General features: G+C 32.7%; 1 protein-coding gene and 1 long non-coding RNA gene across 4 annotated transcripts in view; one reads left to right on the top strand and one right to left on the bottom strand.

Annotated features, from left to right (window-relative positions):
* The window catches only part of LOC140674402 (uncharacterized), a 72,345-nt gene that overhangs the window by 13,118 nt on the left and 42,546 nt on the right, over window positions 1-16,681 (bottom strand). The window lies entirely within an intron of this gene.
* The window catches only part of LOC140674393 (uncharacterized), a 54,856-nt gene continuing 53,135 nt past the window's right edge, over window positions 14,961-16,681 (top strand). Inside the window, exons 1-2 of one of the 3 annotated variants that reach the window (XM_072907893.1) lie at window positions 14,961-15,149; window positions 15,829-16,285. The gene's annotated coding sequence lies outside the window, so the exon portion shown is untranslated. Of the gene's footprint in view, window positions 16,286-16,681 lie in introns of all 3 variants that reach the window. The other 2 variants (XM_072907892.1, XM_072907894.1) reach the window with 2 other exon arrangements.

Below are 16,681 nucleotides of genomic sequence, written 5' to 3'. Positions count from 1 at the left end.
TTTGACAATTTTTTCGTCCAAAAATTGTTGCCCCGTTAATTTTTTTGAGGAGTGTATGTTACAAAATGTATTAAAATTATATTTTTTAAATTTATCTACAGATCCTAGGGATTAATTAATGAATATAAATACCGGCTGATAAAGTTTCAAAGCACCAATAGAGCTCTTGAATACGACAAGCCATTAGAGATATTTTATCAAACTTTTAATAAACTTAATTTCAAAAAACAAAACATAGTTGTTATCATTAAGCTATTCTTGATCTTTTCTAAAATAGGATACTTATTTTAAATTTCTCGTCGTCAATTGCGACTAGAGATGTAAATTTAATTTTTGTTACACAATTTTATAATAAGACACAATATTGCGTTTCTGGCTTTAGTAAAAATCTATAAAACGTATTTAAAATTATTCTAGAAGCGAATCGCGGGTCCGTTCAAATGTCAAGTCGGCCGCACAAGCCGCCATTCCGTCGGCGAACTCCGTCGCGCTGTCGCGAATGGCTGCCTCTAATGATCGCCTCAAGTTTACCTTAGGGATCACCAAGAACGGAGTACGTATGCACAGAGATATGCAATGTATGTAGAGCATGGTCGCGATGACATATTATATCTACTTGTCGGCGCAAATTGACAGTAACGATAAGAGATCAAGGACTCCTCAGCATCGTTTTAGTTTCCAATACTTTAGTAAATATTTTTAAACCTTTATTCAATACTAACTACAGGGTGTCTACTTAAGCATTATGAAGAAGTGAATTTAAAATGAATTTAAAAATATCAGTGGTCTCTAGAGAGCAAAGTATACATAAAATAGTTATTCAAATGATTCGGTAGGAAATGATAGAGAAAATAATATGTTGGTTATACATAACACAGTTTATAAAATTCAAATTCAATGTTACAAAACGAAACGTTTGTGACCAGTGATATTTCTAAATTTATTCTTCAAGAGAGCCATTGCTTCTTTATAATAATTTTCCAGATATTTTTGTTTAAAATTTCAGGTAAAGATAATATTGTGTAAAGATGTTTTGACCACTTTTTAAATTAAATTTCTTTCACATACAAAAGAAAAATACGGAGCCCTTTAAATTAAAAAAATGCTAAACTTGTAAATGTATTGAAAAAACTGAACATTTTACATTAAAATTGCATAAGAATTCTCCAGATCTCATGATTTTTCCAAGTATAGATCTCTAAGAATTTCAGGTTTTTCATATTTTTTCATGTTGAAAGAGTAGATACTCTGTAATAGATATACGTTCAATGCTTAAAGCAATGTAAATTACATTAAACATTCATACCAGTATGCAATGGTTATCATGAAACAAGTGTAATTATTTTGCGAAACGTGAATATATTTCAACGAACCACAATGATATTATAGAGATAAAAAACAATGGTATAATGCGTGATGGTTGTAATTACACTGTTACATTTTTTGATAAACTGTAACGATATATAATATACATGAGCACTTCCGCGCAGGAATAATCGCTTATATATTTTTGCCATGATATATTAGTCTGAATAATATCGCATTATATTCACAAAGGTGATAACACTTGACTGTGTGTTTGCAATTCCATGCCATTCAATTTGATGGCAAACTTAATATAGTATATTTTAAAAGTATCAAATTACATATAATAATTATAAATTGTAAACTTTACTACTTATTTCTTTCAATTCTGTTATAAAATATATTGGGATAATTTAAAAAATTCCACGAGAAGAAAAACTGTATACATGATTATAAAGAATTCTCTATTCTCATTTTAATTGTTTTAATTGTAATATTTAGTGGATCTCACAGTAATTTAATAATTTGAAAAATCTCTATAAAATAATCTATTAGATCGATACAAAAAGCTCATTTTTATTGACCTTTGTTTTAAGTAAAGTTAAGTCTATTATTTAAAAAAAAGAGAATTGAAAAAAATTCTTTTTAAATGGAAAAAATATATTTTGCAGTCAACAACAATAACTATCATGATTACTATTTTTTGAAAAAGGGTTTAATTTCATTTTTCGATTTTATTTGCAAAGTGCATTTGTCTGATAAAAATTTATATATATATATATATACTTAATAATAAGAGATCGATTTTTATAAAGTTTTCGAAAGAAATAAATTAAATTAATGTGACACTAAATTCTTCAATCGTGCTGTAATCGATCCACAAAAAATCAAAGTAAATCGCGTATGCAAAGTTGGCTCAATATCAATAATCACTTTATCACTATCATCAGTTTATCACATTAAAAAAGACTATTCTTATTTTGAGAATCATTATTCTCGACATATAAATCTTGAAATAAAATTATATAATCAAATAAATTTAATTGCTTGTTTAAAGACATTTAATATAGAGAAGAAAAATATATTCTTATTACAAGAATAATTTTCATGAATAAAGAAAAAAATGGATGGATGGACAAATAGTATACATATATTCAAACCAACAAATTATTATAATAAAATTATATTCTTGAGATGGCTATTATAATATGAAAATAAAATTATAATATTGTTAAAATATAAGCTTATCAAATCTTTCTCTAAGAAGATTATATATTGTTGCTTATATATGAGACAGTAATCACGTTAACTAAAGTAAATAAATTTTAATTTGATACAAATTTTGTTTCTGTGTATTATTAATTATTAATATTTACCATACGTCGCGAAGAAGAGATGAGATTTCTTTGCAAAAAATGGCGTGTTATAATCGAACTTGCGCCCGCCGTTCGATCGTTCGGGGACATTTAATCGCGCCGCTCCCGCCAAAACGCGATCCGGCCGCACATGTTTATCGTTTGTAAGAGTCGCTCGTACCGCGCTTTTTGTAAATTAAACCGCTACTATCGCTCTGTACGCACACTTCTCGATAAACCTGATGATGCATTCATTAACTTCCAACGAGTGGCGCTCCGGCGCGATGATAAAGCCACGTTCTTCTGAACATGGTTTGATAATAGTACGCGCATCCACGATAAGTAGAACGATGACAAAGATGCAGGCACATGTAGAGACATCATGGATTTTGCGAAAAAAAAAAAAAAAAAAAAAAAGAAAATTTTCCGACGAAGGAATCATCCCTTTATTAACGCTAATAATAGATGGTAAAGAATAACAAATGAGAGAGAAAGAGAGACATCGCATAATTTTATTCCGCAATATGTAAAATGTCAAAGCTGTTTCCTGTTATTTTAGCAAGATTTTAATCGTCTTATTCTCTTTTATTCTTAAAGAATAAAAGAACATACTTTACTGAGTTAAAAAATAAATCCATATTTTTTCATGATCATGTTTCTCTTGGTGTCTATAATGAGATTTTAAGCCACTGTGACCGATTTCATTATAAACTTCTGAGAGAATTCCATCAATGTCGGTTAATTTTTTTTTTTTTTTTATAAAGTGCTTCCAACTCGTAGAGTTATCTCACACACATTTGCATCTAGACCTTACTTTTTGAAACTATACTCTTCTACGTGGTGTTATAATTGATGTGTGTCAGTGTACACGGCTGTGAATGTGTGCAGTATACAGAAACTCGGGACCGGAGGATCGTCAAATTTCAACTTTTGTGCACATCAAAAGTCCCATGCGGATCGTTGGTTAACGTTAATCTTTAAATTTAAATCTTTGTCTCTTTTATATAAATTCAATAAATGATTTAAACGGCTACGAAGAATCCAACTAAAAAACAGAACATTTTTGCTAATCTCGCTTCTGATAAGTAGAGGATTACGGCTAAAATAAGGGTAGGAAAGGCTTAGAAACGGAAATAACGTGCAAAATTACTTAAAGCTTAGGTCTTAAAATCTCATTGTAGATCTCACGCCGCTTTCCATTCTCGCCGTAATATTTTCTTCTCGCAGAACTCTGGAGAGTCGTCTGCACTTTTGCGTCGCTTTATTTTCCTCGCCCCCTTCCGTCACTCAGACTCCAGGATCGTCGAGAGTCTTTCTTTTTCAACTGGCGACTCGTTCGCCCACAGGGCTATTACCAGGACCTACGGTCGATCCTGATGCACCCACGTCTCTCTACGGTCGCCAACACACACGTGCGGGCTCGCGCGCGCGCGCGCGCGGCCCGATTTCCAGGAAGAGGAACGCCGACGACGCCCGTTGACGATTAGATTGCGGGCTCCGCTAATTCCGGAATGGATTCGCGAAGAGCAAGACTCGAGAAGATCACCGGAACGACATCAGAGGAGGCAGAGGAACAGCTCGAGAAAGTGCAGCTGCCGCAAAGCACCTCTAATTTGCTGTATCTCGACTGATCAGAAGCTATGCAAAGAAACGTGCTCCTTAGAGTGAAGACGATGCCAAGTATAAAAATTAAATATGCCAGCTTTTGTGAAAAATAATAATTATAAAAAGAAATACTAATCGATATTAATCGACACAAATCGAGTCTGGTAACAGTTTTCAATATTTATAAAGAATCTCGGATTTTAGGAAATGTACAAAATTCTAAAGATTTAAAATCGAAATTAAGACATTCCGAAAATTAGAAAATTCGATAATTTTAATGACTTGAAAATCCAAAAAATTATAAATAAAATACAATATAATAAATTTAATTACATTATAAATTGAAGTATAATAAATATAATAAATTATAATAATAAATATATTAAACTATAAATATAATAATAAATGTAATAAAAAATTTAATAAATTATAAATAAAAAATATTACGAAAGAGATTTGATTTGATTTAAATTTAAATTAAATCTATCGGATACAAGGTAAATATATGTATAAAGCTATGCATAGCTTGAGATATTTACACTGTATTATATACGTATATTATAGAATGGTACGCAAGGTACGCGTTGCGTTTTTTTATTCACTATTATGCATGGCGTACGGGTATCGATATGTAAATTACTGTAATGTTTAATGTATGTGGGTTGATTTGTCGTTATGCAGTCTGCACGGGTGAAAGGCCCAGTATCGGAGCGCAATCTGCAGATTTGAGAAATATAAATCATGCACAAGTCGATAAAAGTCAGACCTTGTTGAAGAACATGCAATAGCGTTTAACAGCAAAGTATATTTATAGTGATTATTTATTATTTATTGTCTGAAAAAACGCAGTACTGCATTGACTATTATTCTTCACTTGATGGATCCTCATTTTTATGTGTCATGTGTATTCATTATGTAATTATAATGCGTAATATGCTTGTATAATATAACATAAATATCTCAATGCATAGCTTTACATTAATCTTGTATTGTATATCCAATAGATTCAGTTTAAAAAAATTCAAATTTCTTTTCCTCGACTAAGTCATTGAAGCTGTCGAATTTTCTAATTTCCGAAATCTCTTAGTTTCGATTTAAAATTTTTAAGATTTTGTTGAATTTCTGAAATTCGAGATTCTTTAGAAATATTGAAATCATTATTACCACAGACGATTAGTATCAGGCTCTTTTTATAATTTTTGAATGGCACATTAAATCACATAATTTGACCGATTCTTAATATGAATTTCTCGATAATTTTCCAAATCCTTAAAAATAAATAATTCAGAAAAACACAGCTAACTTTTTTTCAACATATTCAAGAGTATACTGTACCTCTTTTAGTTTTCTCTCAAAATATATATTTAATATAATATTACTCTGTATTCTGAATTACTTTATTGTGTGTGCGTGCACAATAAATTATTTAATTTATAAAAAATAATGATTGGTAAAGCTGTAACATTGACAGAATTCTGAGACATTTCTCGGAATGGTAGCGACGCAATGACGACGAGAGTGAAGAGAAGGGCGGTTACCCCCGGCCACTCCAAGCTGCACCCTTCAATTTTCTGATCGGCGCCACGCCTATCTCCACCGTTACTTAACGATGAGCTGCATTGGTCGTATTTTATCCTAACGTCCCTACGAGATAATGCGAGCATTACAGCGCTTTCGACTAATCGATTGGCTCTAATTAACGTTGACGAATGTTGCATTATATGGCGAATACAAACGCTCGGCCATTAATAGAAACGTTTAATCGATATTATGTGATAAGCTTGATTACTTATTTACCATTTATAAATAGCAAATTTTGTCCATTTAATAAGATTCAGCCATTGAGATGCAATGCAAATTAAAGTGTTTATATTATTAGTATGTAGGTACATCCTTTCTTTTTTTGCTAAAATTTTCGAAAAAATTGCCAAAATTATGGGACTAGGAAAATCTTCGATGTAATATTTTTTTTATGCCGATAATGTGTTCGCGTCTGATCTCGAAGCGAGAAATTCCGTTGGCAAAATTCACTTTGGGCTACCGTGAAACAACAATGCCGTCGGTTATGAGACGACTCGTCGAAGGAGTCAAGGAACGGGGGCTTAATTGGCGCCGACAATCCGGTGGCCCATGGCGAGAGACGTGAAACGCGAGGAGACGGGAAAAAGAGAAACGCGCGAGAAGAAAGAGATAGAGAGAGAGATAGAGAGAGAGAGAGAGAGAGAGAGAGAGAGAGAGAGAGAGAGAGAAAAGGAGGAGAATCGGAGAGGAATAAAACCTGGAAAAACAAAACCGGCCGAACGACGACGACGCTAATGCGTGCTGCGGGATGACCAGCACACAGGGATCGCCTTTTCCTGGAAGCGGTTGCCCGCTCTCTTGTCGGGGAAGATAATTTTCGTCCCACCGTCGCCGGGACTCCTCGCAGGAGGAGACAGCCTCCCATCTCGTCCACCTCCGAGACCGTTCTCCTCCCGACGATCCACCTTCCTCATCTCGATTCCTTTTCTCTCTCTTTCTCTCATCCGTGATCCTTGCAGAAATTTTTCGCGACGAGTGTTTTCATTTTGTCTCCTCTCCCCTCTCAATATATATATATATATATATAGAGAGAGAGAGAGAGAGAGAGAGAAAGATAAGAGGTAAGAAGAGAGAGATAATAGTTGTTATCATTATTATTAATTATAAAATTTTAAAAATAATCATATAATAAACTAAACTGTAAATATTTATATCTTGTACATGCATAGAAATGTTAAAATATATCTTTTATATATGTATATATATTCACAAATTTAGGCTGTCAAAAAACGTTAAATTCATCTATGCATTTTCTAGAGAACTTTTTTTTTGTTGGTCTATCTCTTTATCCTAGGTCGTGAAATAAATTGTCTTCCTCTCTCTCTCTCTCTCTTTCTTTCTCCCCTTTTTATTATCCTCCATATGATCAGCAGCGTCTCTTTCCCCTAAATTTTTCCTATCAACCCTGCCCCTCTTTCTCTGTCTCTGTTTGTTCCTTCCCCCATGCTTCTCCGGTTTCGATTCCCGGGACCTTATCCTCTTTCCTCCCCCCTCACTTTCCCCCCTTCCGCCATTTGCCTCGTCCCTCTCGCCTTCTGTCGGGAATTGCATTCCACGTCGCCGAGGCCGCTAATGGACGACGAATGGTCGAAGGGGTGTGAGTGCACTTTCCGTGCACTCTTGCCCTTCCCGCCGCCTGTCCCCCGTCTGGTCATTCTTCCCCCCCCCCCCTCGCCCCATCCTCGTCGACTAACTCACGACGGGAAAGAAATCGACGCGAGCGTTCTCCCCGGGAGAACACCCTGGCCGCGTCTCTCGGTACATACCTTAGTCGCCCCGTTTATGATGCCGCCATGATGGAACCATCGTCCGAACGCTCCTGCGCATTCCGCCCGGAACATAAATTAGTGTATATTTTATGAATTTTTTTATTTTTGCGCGCGAGAAACAGGAATTTTTGACGATGCGGGACAACATCGCCGGCTCATTGTAGAAAGAACACTGTAACTTCGTCGAAAGAGAATATATTTTTTTGTTTTATTTTTTATCTCAACAACTATGTTATGATCCTTAGTTCAGTTTCTATCTCGTTCTCTTATTTTAAATAAGCAAACACTATATGATTCTTTTAGACAAGTGTATGGCGTCTAAAGGAGAAACCTCTCAAAAAAGATCTTTTGTTGTGGAATTTTAAAATGCGTTAACGTGCGTGAAAATTGTTTGCGGAAACAATTAGCACAAACATGATTAATTATATATTATATACATAAATATATATACACCTATATGAAAAGCAAGTTAAAGAATGAATGTGTACCAATGTCGATAACCATAATGCAGTTTATAAAATAACATCAGCAGATATTTTCTATTAGGTATAAAACATACTCGAAGTTACGTACTTTCATTTATTCCGGGTCATTTGCGAGAAACCGCGGCATTAATTATTACGCCCGATATTATTGAGAAACTCGATATAAATATTTCAGTAGTCGAACATGGAATTTATGATCCGATAAAGTTTTATGATCCGCTTGCGCGAAACGGACACGCATTCGCAAATCACGATGATTACGCTAACGATAATGAAAACGATAATATCAAGCGTCCAGAGAATATTTAAGAGTATAATATAAGTATTAATAAAGAGAATATTATTTAAGTATCAGAAAATTACACTGAACTGTGTGTTAATTATTTTAATCGTCCAAAAGAAAGATTATAAATAATACTATTTTATTGATAAGTCAAGGAAAATAATATCTTGCAGTCATGTTTACTACATTTTCTATTTAAAAAGATTATTATATTATTTATATAGTGTTAAATACAAGTTACTCCAAAAAAAAAAATATATATATATATAATATATTATTTTATCTTATGTTCCTCTCTTTTAAAATTTTGATATATCTTATAAATTTAATACAGATTCTCTGTTCTCTATTACTAATTTGAATAAATATGTACCCCAGAATACAGATGCTGAATTAACTGAGAGAGAGAGAGAGAGAGAGAGAGAGACGAAGAAATACAAATTCGAGTCGCAAAACTCGTGTGACGAATAAAAGGAATCGGCGACATGCCTTCGTAGCCGTTTCTTTTGAACGGAGATCACGAAACCACGCGTAGCTTCTCGGAGGGATTTCGTATAGATCTTATCGCCGCGACAATTGGTAGCCAAGATCGTGTTTAGATAAAAAAGAAAGGTGAAAGATGCGATAGAGAGAACAGCTCCATTAGATGTTGCTTTGTCGTCATGAGAAGATTATTATCGTGGATTCGATCAGAGTCATCAAGCTGTCAATTTTAACAAGAATCGAAAGGCACAGAAAATATGTCATACAAAATAATAGAAAAGAAAACAAATAAGTGATATTTTATTCCTTAAAGAATTTAATTTTTAATTCAGAATAGATTTAAATAGTATCACTTTTTGCAGATATCATTCATTCAAGTGTTAATTAAATATCACTTTTAAATATTATAATTTTAGAATAATAATCATTAATTAAAACGTCAATTTAATAACTTAGTGATATTTGAATATGCTAACAATAAGCTTGAAAATCTTTATCTAATGGGAATATATAAAGTTTTAGACTTTTAAATAAATGTTAAATTGCTATTTCTATTCATATACACACACATAAACGTCAAATAATTTTCACGTTAAAACAAAATTCTTGGTTAAAAGGGTAGGAAAGAAAGAAAATTCATTCTCTCAGGCTAAATCTCACAATAAACTTGTCTCTCTCTCTCTTTATCTGTTTTTCTTTCTCGAAAAGATATACCTACCTACTTATTCATTCGCATTCTTTGAAATTTTAGGAATACGCTTTTGTCTCCATCTCAAACCAATAACATTCTGCATTTTTCTCTCTGCTAATATTGGTTGTAAATATTTTAATACCTGATCAACGTTCCAGAAACTTATGACGTCCTACAGGACTACGAAAAGATCTCAATAGTTAATATCGTGTCAGGACAAAATTCCAATAATCGCTGGAAAAACAGCTCCATTACAGTTGCTGACGGACTCATTAACAACAGTAGCGACTAGCAGTAAGAGATAGCTCTTGTATCACAAAATATATTGGTCTTTGTAGATAAATGACAAACATGACGTTTGAGGAATGTTTTAGAAAGATTTCTACTTTCTTAAGAAGATTATCTGGATGAGTATCTTTGTCTCAGAAATCTGGGTTGAGGGACTTTTTGTTTGGCTAAACCATTATCAGTTTTACAACTTTATCTTGTGAATTATCTTTATTAAGCATCTTTAAAATTTATCTTCAAGAAGTCGACAATAGTACGCTAAACTGTTTTACGATTATAAAATAGACTACTGTAAACCCTTTCTTTTGCGTATATATATAAATACCCATTAACATGTCAATAGAATAATAAAATTTCCAAGTAATTAACCAAAAATGAGAAAAACTGCAAATGTGATGCAACTAAAATTAACATCTCAAATTATATCCCGTTAAAAGACCGGTTTCAAAATATATACCTACACAAAGAAAGCATTTACTTTTATATCAGTGTCCATACAGAATTGGTCAGAAAAATCCAATTAGTAAAAAAATCCATAGCAAATTCCGGTTTTTACTATCTCGGAATTTATTCACAATGGAATAAAGCTGACAAAAATTAGAAATAACTAATATATAACACTAAAATATATTTATATTAACATTATTTAAAAAGATATTCTTGCTTTAATTAATAAATCATACTAATCACTAGTTAAATTAAAAAGTGAAACCAATATAATAATAAAGTTTTTTAAATTTAAATTAATATGTGAAATTTTTAAAACAAAAACTTTAGAGACATAAGTATTACTAAATTGTATATTAATTTTTAGTTTAATAAGAAAAATGTAATAGTAACAGAATTAAAAATTTGTATCAATATAGATTTAGTTTGAGTTTATTTCTCAACAATTTCTAACAAAAAATTAATTGATTTACTACGTCAATTTCTAATATATTACGATTTTTATTGTGAATTAAATTTTTAAAAATACATTCTCTTCAATTGACAAAGTTCGATAAAAATTTATTTTTATCATTTTTAATAGAAAGATTAGTTTTTACCAGTTTTTTCTAGAAAGTATAATTTTTATCACTGATATAAATTTTATCTAAAAAATATATCGAATTTTATCAATCCTGTGTCTAGAGCATTAATTTTTTTTTCAGATAGATATTCTATCGAAAAATTCGAATTTCCTAAAGAGAAAATTGCGAAAAAAGAAGAAAAAAAGAAAAGAGGGAGAAAAAGAAAAAATCGATTGTTCCTCGCATACATGCTTTGAGTATTACGATATAAATAAGCTCTCGCAAGCTCTGGCACGCTATTCCCGGTTTTCTTTTGCAGTGTTCTCGTGCTTCAGCCTCGCTTTTTTCCAGATGACGTGCACACGTAGGTAATAAGCAATCAGTCTCGGCATTTCCATTAGAGCAGCGAGACCCCACGGGTGTTTAATCCGTCGGATATTTTTATTAAGTCACGTCATGTGTGAGTTATCTAACATTCATCTTGCCGGGACGAATACAAATCACAATGAGATGATTTATAAATAATAATAATTTATAAATAAACGTAACCCAAAAAAAAGAATCACTATCAAAAAATGCAAAATCGTTAATAATTAGGGCAAAGATTTATCGCGAGATATTTCTTTTGTAATAAAAACATATACAATCTTTTCGAGAATAAAATGTCTATTCAAATCTTATCTGTAAAAAATTCCCTACAAATTCTATTATCTTTCAGGTATTTTCGTTCAAAATTTCAGGTAAAGAGAATATTTTAAAGGTTTGCAATTTTCTAACATACATTTTTTTATTATACGCGTTTTCTGATGCTCTTTACTCATACAAAGGAAAAACAAAAAGCTACTTAAGTTTTCTCAAGTACTAGATTTACAAATGTACTGAAAAAAACTAACAATAAATAGTTTTCGTTTCGTTAAGATAACAATTTTTAATTTTCATAACATTTTCATTTTTTCACTAAAAATTAAAATAAAGAATATTGTACTGCATATTCAATATTTTATTAAGACATTGAATATAATAAACAAAGACAGATATATATTTATAATTTATAGTACTTCTTTATAATACTTATAGAAGCAAAATTATCAAAGAGAGAATTTTTTCAAAAATTATCTGAGCCTCAATAAAATTCCATGAGAATTCCAGGTTTTCCATGTTTTTTTTCAGTATACACTCTGGGATAGAAAGTATACACTATCTCTTAATTATTCGTGAAAAATAATTATTGATATTTATAGCTCGTTCTCCTTCTCTCTTACGATGTAATGGATGCACGTTGCGACGGTTACTATAATTGCATAAAGAGCCTACCGCCACACATGCGGTTGATTAATGCGAGCCGCGATAGCACGAGCGGGAGTATCTAGCCTTTCGTCGTCACATTTCACGAGCGAGAGATTCTCGTTTTTGTTCGCCGTGCGTGCATCTTGATGAGACTCGCCTACGATAATGACACGGCGCAATCGTGCCTTTTGAATTTTCAATCGCGCAGTTAATGCACGACAAGATATCTCTAAATAGATTAATTTGTTTTGTTGTTCCCGCTTTCCACATGTTTCCATTTGTTTCCACGTTACGTTACCACGTTTATAATGTCGTGCATGGACGCGTATGCATGCTCTTCTTGGCTATTATCAATTCTTTGACTATGCTTTTTCTGTTATTGATTAAGCGAGTAAAATTGAATTGTTGAATTTTACTTGACGTATCGTTATTGAATTAATTAACAGTGCCAGTGAAAATATATTAATTGCATAATAATTTCCGATAGAAAACAATTCTGTCTTTCATATTTATATTTAAAATCTTGAAATAATAAACTTTTAATAATAAAGTAAATAAAAAATATGATAATGTAAAGAATAAAATAAATATTTTGTTTAATTATTTTAAACTCTTAACTGACTCAATCTTCTACAGAACAATGACTATAAAAATCTGAAAAAAAAAAAAAAAAAAAAAAACATCCGTCGTTAAATAATGAAAAAGCTGTAATGAGATCGTTGATTACTTATAGATATTTTAAGTAGCAATTTACGAAGGGATATTACATACGTGTAAAGTATATATATATATATATATATACACGATGGTGGAATTTTAAACTTCATTACGAAACCAACTCTTCGAGCTATAAAATGGATAATATTTATTTGACTGTGAACGCTTTCAGTTTGCGAATTGCATATTAGAGATTATAATTCGTTTGTAATTCATAATGTAAGAAGTACACATGCATATATCACGACGAGATATGTACGATGTCTCTTATGCTTCATATGTGTCAAGCACAATCGCACTTTACGTTTATATAACAATTACAGATAAACTTTCTCTTCATTACATTACATCGTAAAACTTTTGTTACGTATTATTTTTTATCAGAAATTTAAATTTAGTGTTTGCTGAGTGTTTTTCAGTAAACACATTTTTCAAATACATATATGTAATTCCGAAAAGCGTGAGTATAATTACTCAATCTTTTAGTCGAAGAGATTAATGCGTCCTTAAAAATTTAATTATCTTTAATAATATTTGACATTGTCATCTCTTATAATCGTCCCGCTATCGCGAAATCTTCTCACTATTATCTTGTGTGTTCGATAGATTTCTTTTTTGCATATTCGTGTTAATTATTGTCTGTTAATTGCACAACGACTAATTGTAAGACAAAGAAAGATACAAAAGAAAAAACGCATATAGTCGATGTTGGTAAGCTACGGCTATTAAAAAGAGCGGTATGTTTATCTGGGGACGCAGGCAGCTGATTTATTATAAGTAACAACGAGAGTAATCGCTCCTTAATCGACCGGCAATTAACTTTGCGTTTCCAATTAACGAAGTAAGTCACGATCGTATTTTTCACTGCAATCTCCGTGAATAACGACTGATTACTAACTACTCTTCGATGAATCCCACGTAACGTTATTATCTCTATATCATCTGATATAGGTAGTAATACTCTGATAGCGATAACAGTTTATAAAAAAAATAAACTAGAGTATTTATTTAGATATGATATATTTTAAAAGAAAAGTTTTGATAGGGCGATTTGACAGCTTCCGACGGTACGTGTGTGAGTCACGTGGTGTTATTCTCTCGTAATTTATTTTTTATCGTTTTCACGTGAGTTCGTAACTTATAGCAAATTTGACATAATTTTCGACCATCTTTCAGGCTACCATAAATTTTTTAGCAAAGATTTTAAAGAGATAGGAGCAAAAGAAATGATACAAATCTAAACGCTTAAAAATATTTAAACAAGGACAATATTAATATTTAAAATCAAGTTATATTAGAATTGAGTAATTAAAAGAAAAATTCTATAAAATACTTATGTTTGACATGCACGAATTCTTTCAAGTGACCTATTTGAACACGAAGCAAATTTGCCAATATATAAACATAAAATATACTGGGACTAGAGTGGAAAATATTCCATTAATAACAAGAATTATATCCAAGCATGGCTGATCGAGGCACGCATACACGTATATGGCTCTCGCGAGGCGAGCGAGCCAAAAAGCCTCTGGAGCCTACCCTGTATCGAGGTAGACCATAAGTCAGACTCAAGGCGGCGTGGATACCCGAAGATATCCGTGAGGAACGACCCGGCGCGCCTTCTTATCCACGTCCGATCTGGTCGGACATTATAGGCGCGACAAGGTGGGAAGGAGACGCAGGCTAACGCGTGACCGTCGACGAAAAAGAGAGAGAGAGAGAGAGAAAGACGGAGGCACCAAAGACGAGAGCGAAACACGGAGAGAAAGAAGGAAAGGGCCCGAAAAAAAAAAAAGAAAGATTTTATATAAAAATCGATCTCTCGAACGTGGTCGCCGCCTCCTTGAATACGGGACCCTGGTTTCCACACGTGGGCGTCGTTCGCTCCGCCTTTGAGAGTCATCGCGATCTGAACCGGAGAACCGCCTAGTCCGGTTACCAACGGATCCAACGATCCCTCCTCAGGCTTCTATGCCCGGTTGTCATCCCTTCTCCATCGCAATCCCATCCCTTCCCGGTGGATCTGACCCTACTCGAGCGGCGTCACTGCTGCCTTTCCGTACCGCGGTCACCCCTCATCCCGCGGCACCAATGCAGAGAGGTGACTGTCCAGGACAGTTTCAGAGACGCAGTCATCGGCTGCACCACGTCTTGAAGGCGCAGTCCTGTGCGTTACCTCACATACACGAATACTGACGCGAGTGTGAACACGTTTTAAATTCCGCGGATCGTTCAAGGAGGCCTGGAAGATTGAAGGAATCAACCAAACGATGACGAACTGAATCGATTTGTAATTGATTTGAGTTGAATTGATCTTGGAATTATTGAATTTCATCCTGGAAGCTTCCGACTACTGTTGAGTCAAGGATGAATGGAAGTGATAATGTATGACAAGGTGTAATTTGGAATTTGTGACAAGCGATGATGAAGAGTATCCTTTAAAATCGACAGTGAATTAAATGATATATAAACATTTTCTTAGCAATTACTTAGTGGATCGACCTAAAATGTACTACTGATTATTAAAAAATAATCATGTTTCGATAAAATTGAGTTATTATCTAAAAGAGTCTCATAAATTTTATTAAATTCCTTAAAGAGTTTAAATCTGGATCAATCGTGGATCTCATACACTGCCTTAAAATAAAGAAAAAGAGAGAGAAAGAGAAAGAGAGAGAGAGAGAGAGAGTGAGAGAGAGAGAGAGAGAGAGAGAGAGAGAGAGAGAGACGCAGAAGAGAGTCACTTGCAAAAAAGATTCAGATTATTTCGGATCGTGCTCATTAAAAAATATTATTCGTATAAACTTTCAAAAATATCTGATAAATATTCAAGATAGGCAAAAATATAAGTTTCACTGATAATGTAACAAAGTCCAAGATAAAAGCCCACTATGCAAGAGAACGAGTGTTCTCTTTCAAAAATAAAAAAAAATTTATCTAGAACTGATAATGATTTCAAAATTTGACAGATACATTGTAGCGACTTAAGTGCGGGTAATGTGTCAACGAACCTTTTTCAAATTCTGACGTCTTTGGCTTCTTGATTGACTTAAAAATAAACTGCGAGTAATTTATGTGAAGTAATTATTGATAAAATATTTCGCGGGTGTTCGTTTAGACAAAGATCACGATTAAAACTTTGAACAATATGGAACAAACTGATTATAGATCGCCAAGTGCTTTCGAATTTAACAATTAATAAAACCAGAGCCAAATATATATATCTTTTTTTACGAAAGAAAAAATTAATTAGCGAGACGCACAGAAAAGAAGGAAAAAGTGACAAGTGACAGGGTGACGTACTCTATTAAATTATACACATTCAAAAGAAAACTGTACAGAATCATTGTGTTTGTCCTGCTACGAACATTTCCGGGCCAAATAAATTTCCATAAGACGAAGATGTCAATCGCTGACTGATAACACGTAAGTATTATTATTGTATTTTCAATAATAGCGAAATTCTTAAAACGCAATTTCTTTTTATTCTGATAAAAGATATCTATTATATGTGTATTATATATATTTAAGATAGTATATCATAAATTATTTATAATAAAAGATAATATATCGTGACTAGCTTCTTTCCGCCTATTTAATCAATCTTCGCCATTCACACTTGATAAAATTATTTAATCACCGAGTCGCAATTCGCGATTGTACATTATTTAATTAATTGCCACATAAAATTAATCAGAGTATCTATTCAAATCTTGTAGAAAAATTCCCTGAAAGTTCCCTATTCCTCCAGGTATTTTTATCCAAATTTTAGAAAAAAAGAATATTTTAAAGATCTTATTGGTACAATTTTCTAAAATAATT

This window comes from Anoplolepis gracilipes, chromosome 16 (assembly GCF_047496725.1).
Source record: "Anoplolepis gracilipes chromosome 16, ASM4749672v1, whole genome shotgun sequence".
In the NCBI taxonomy this organism is placed as follows: domain Eukaryota; kingdom Metazoa; phylum Arthropoda; class Insecta; order Hymenoptera; family Formicidae; genus Anoplolepis; species Anoplolepis gracilipes.
The sequence above is the reverse complement of the archived record's forward strand: the minus strand, read 5'-3'. Positions and strand labels throughout refer to the sequence as shown.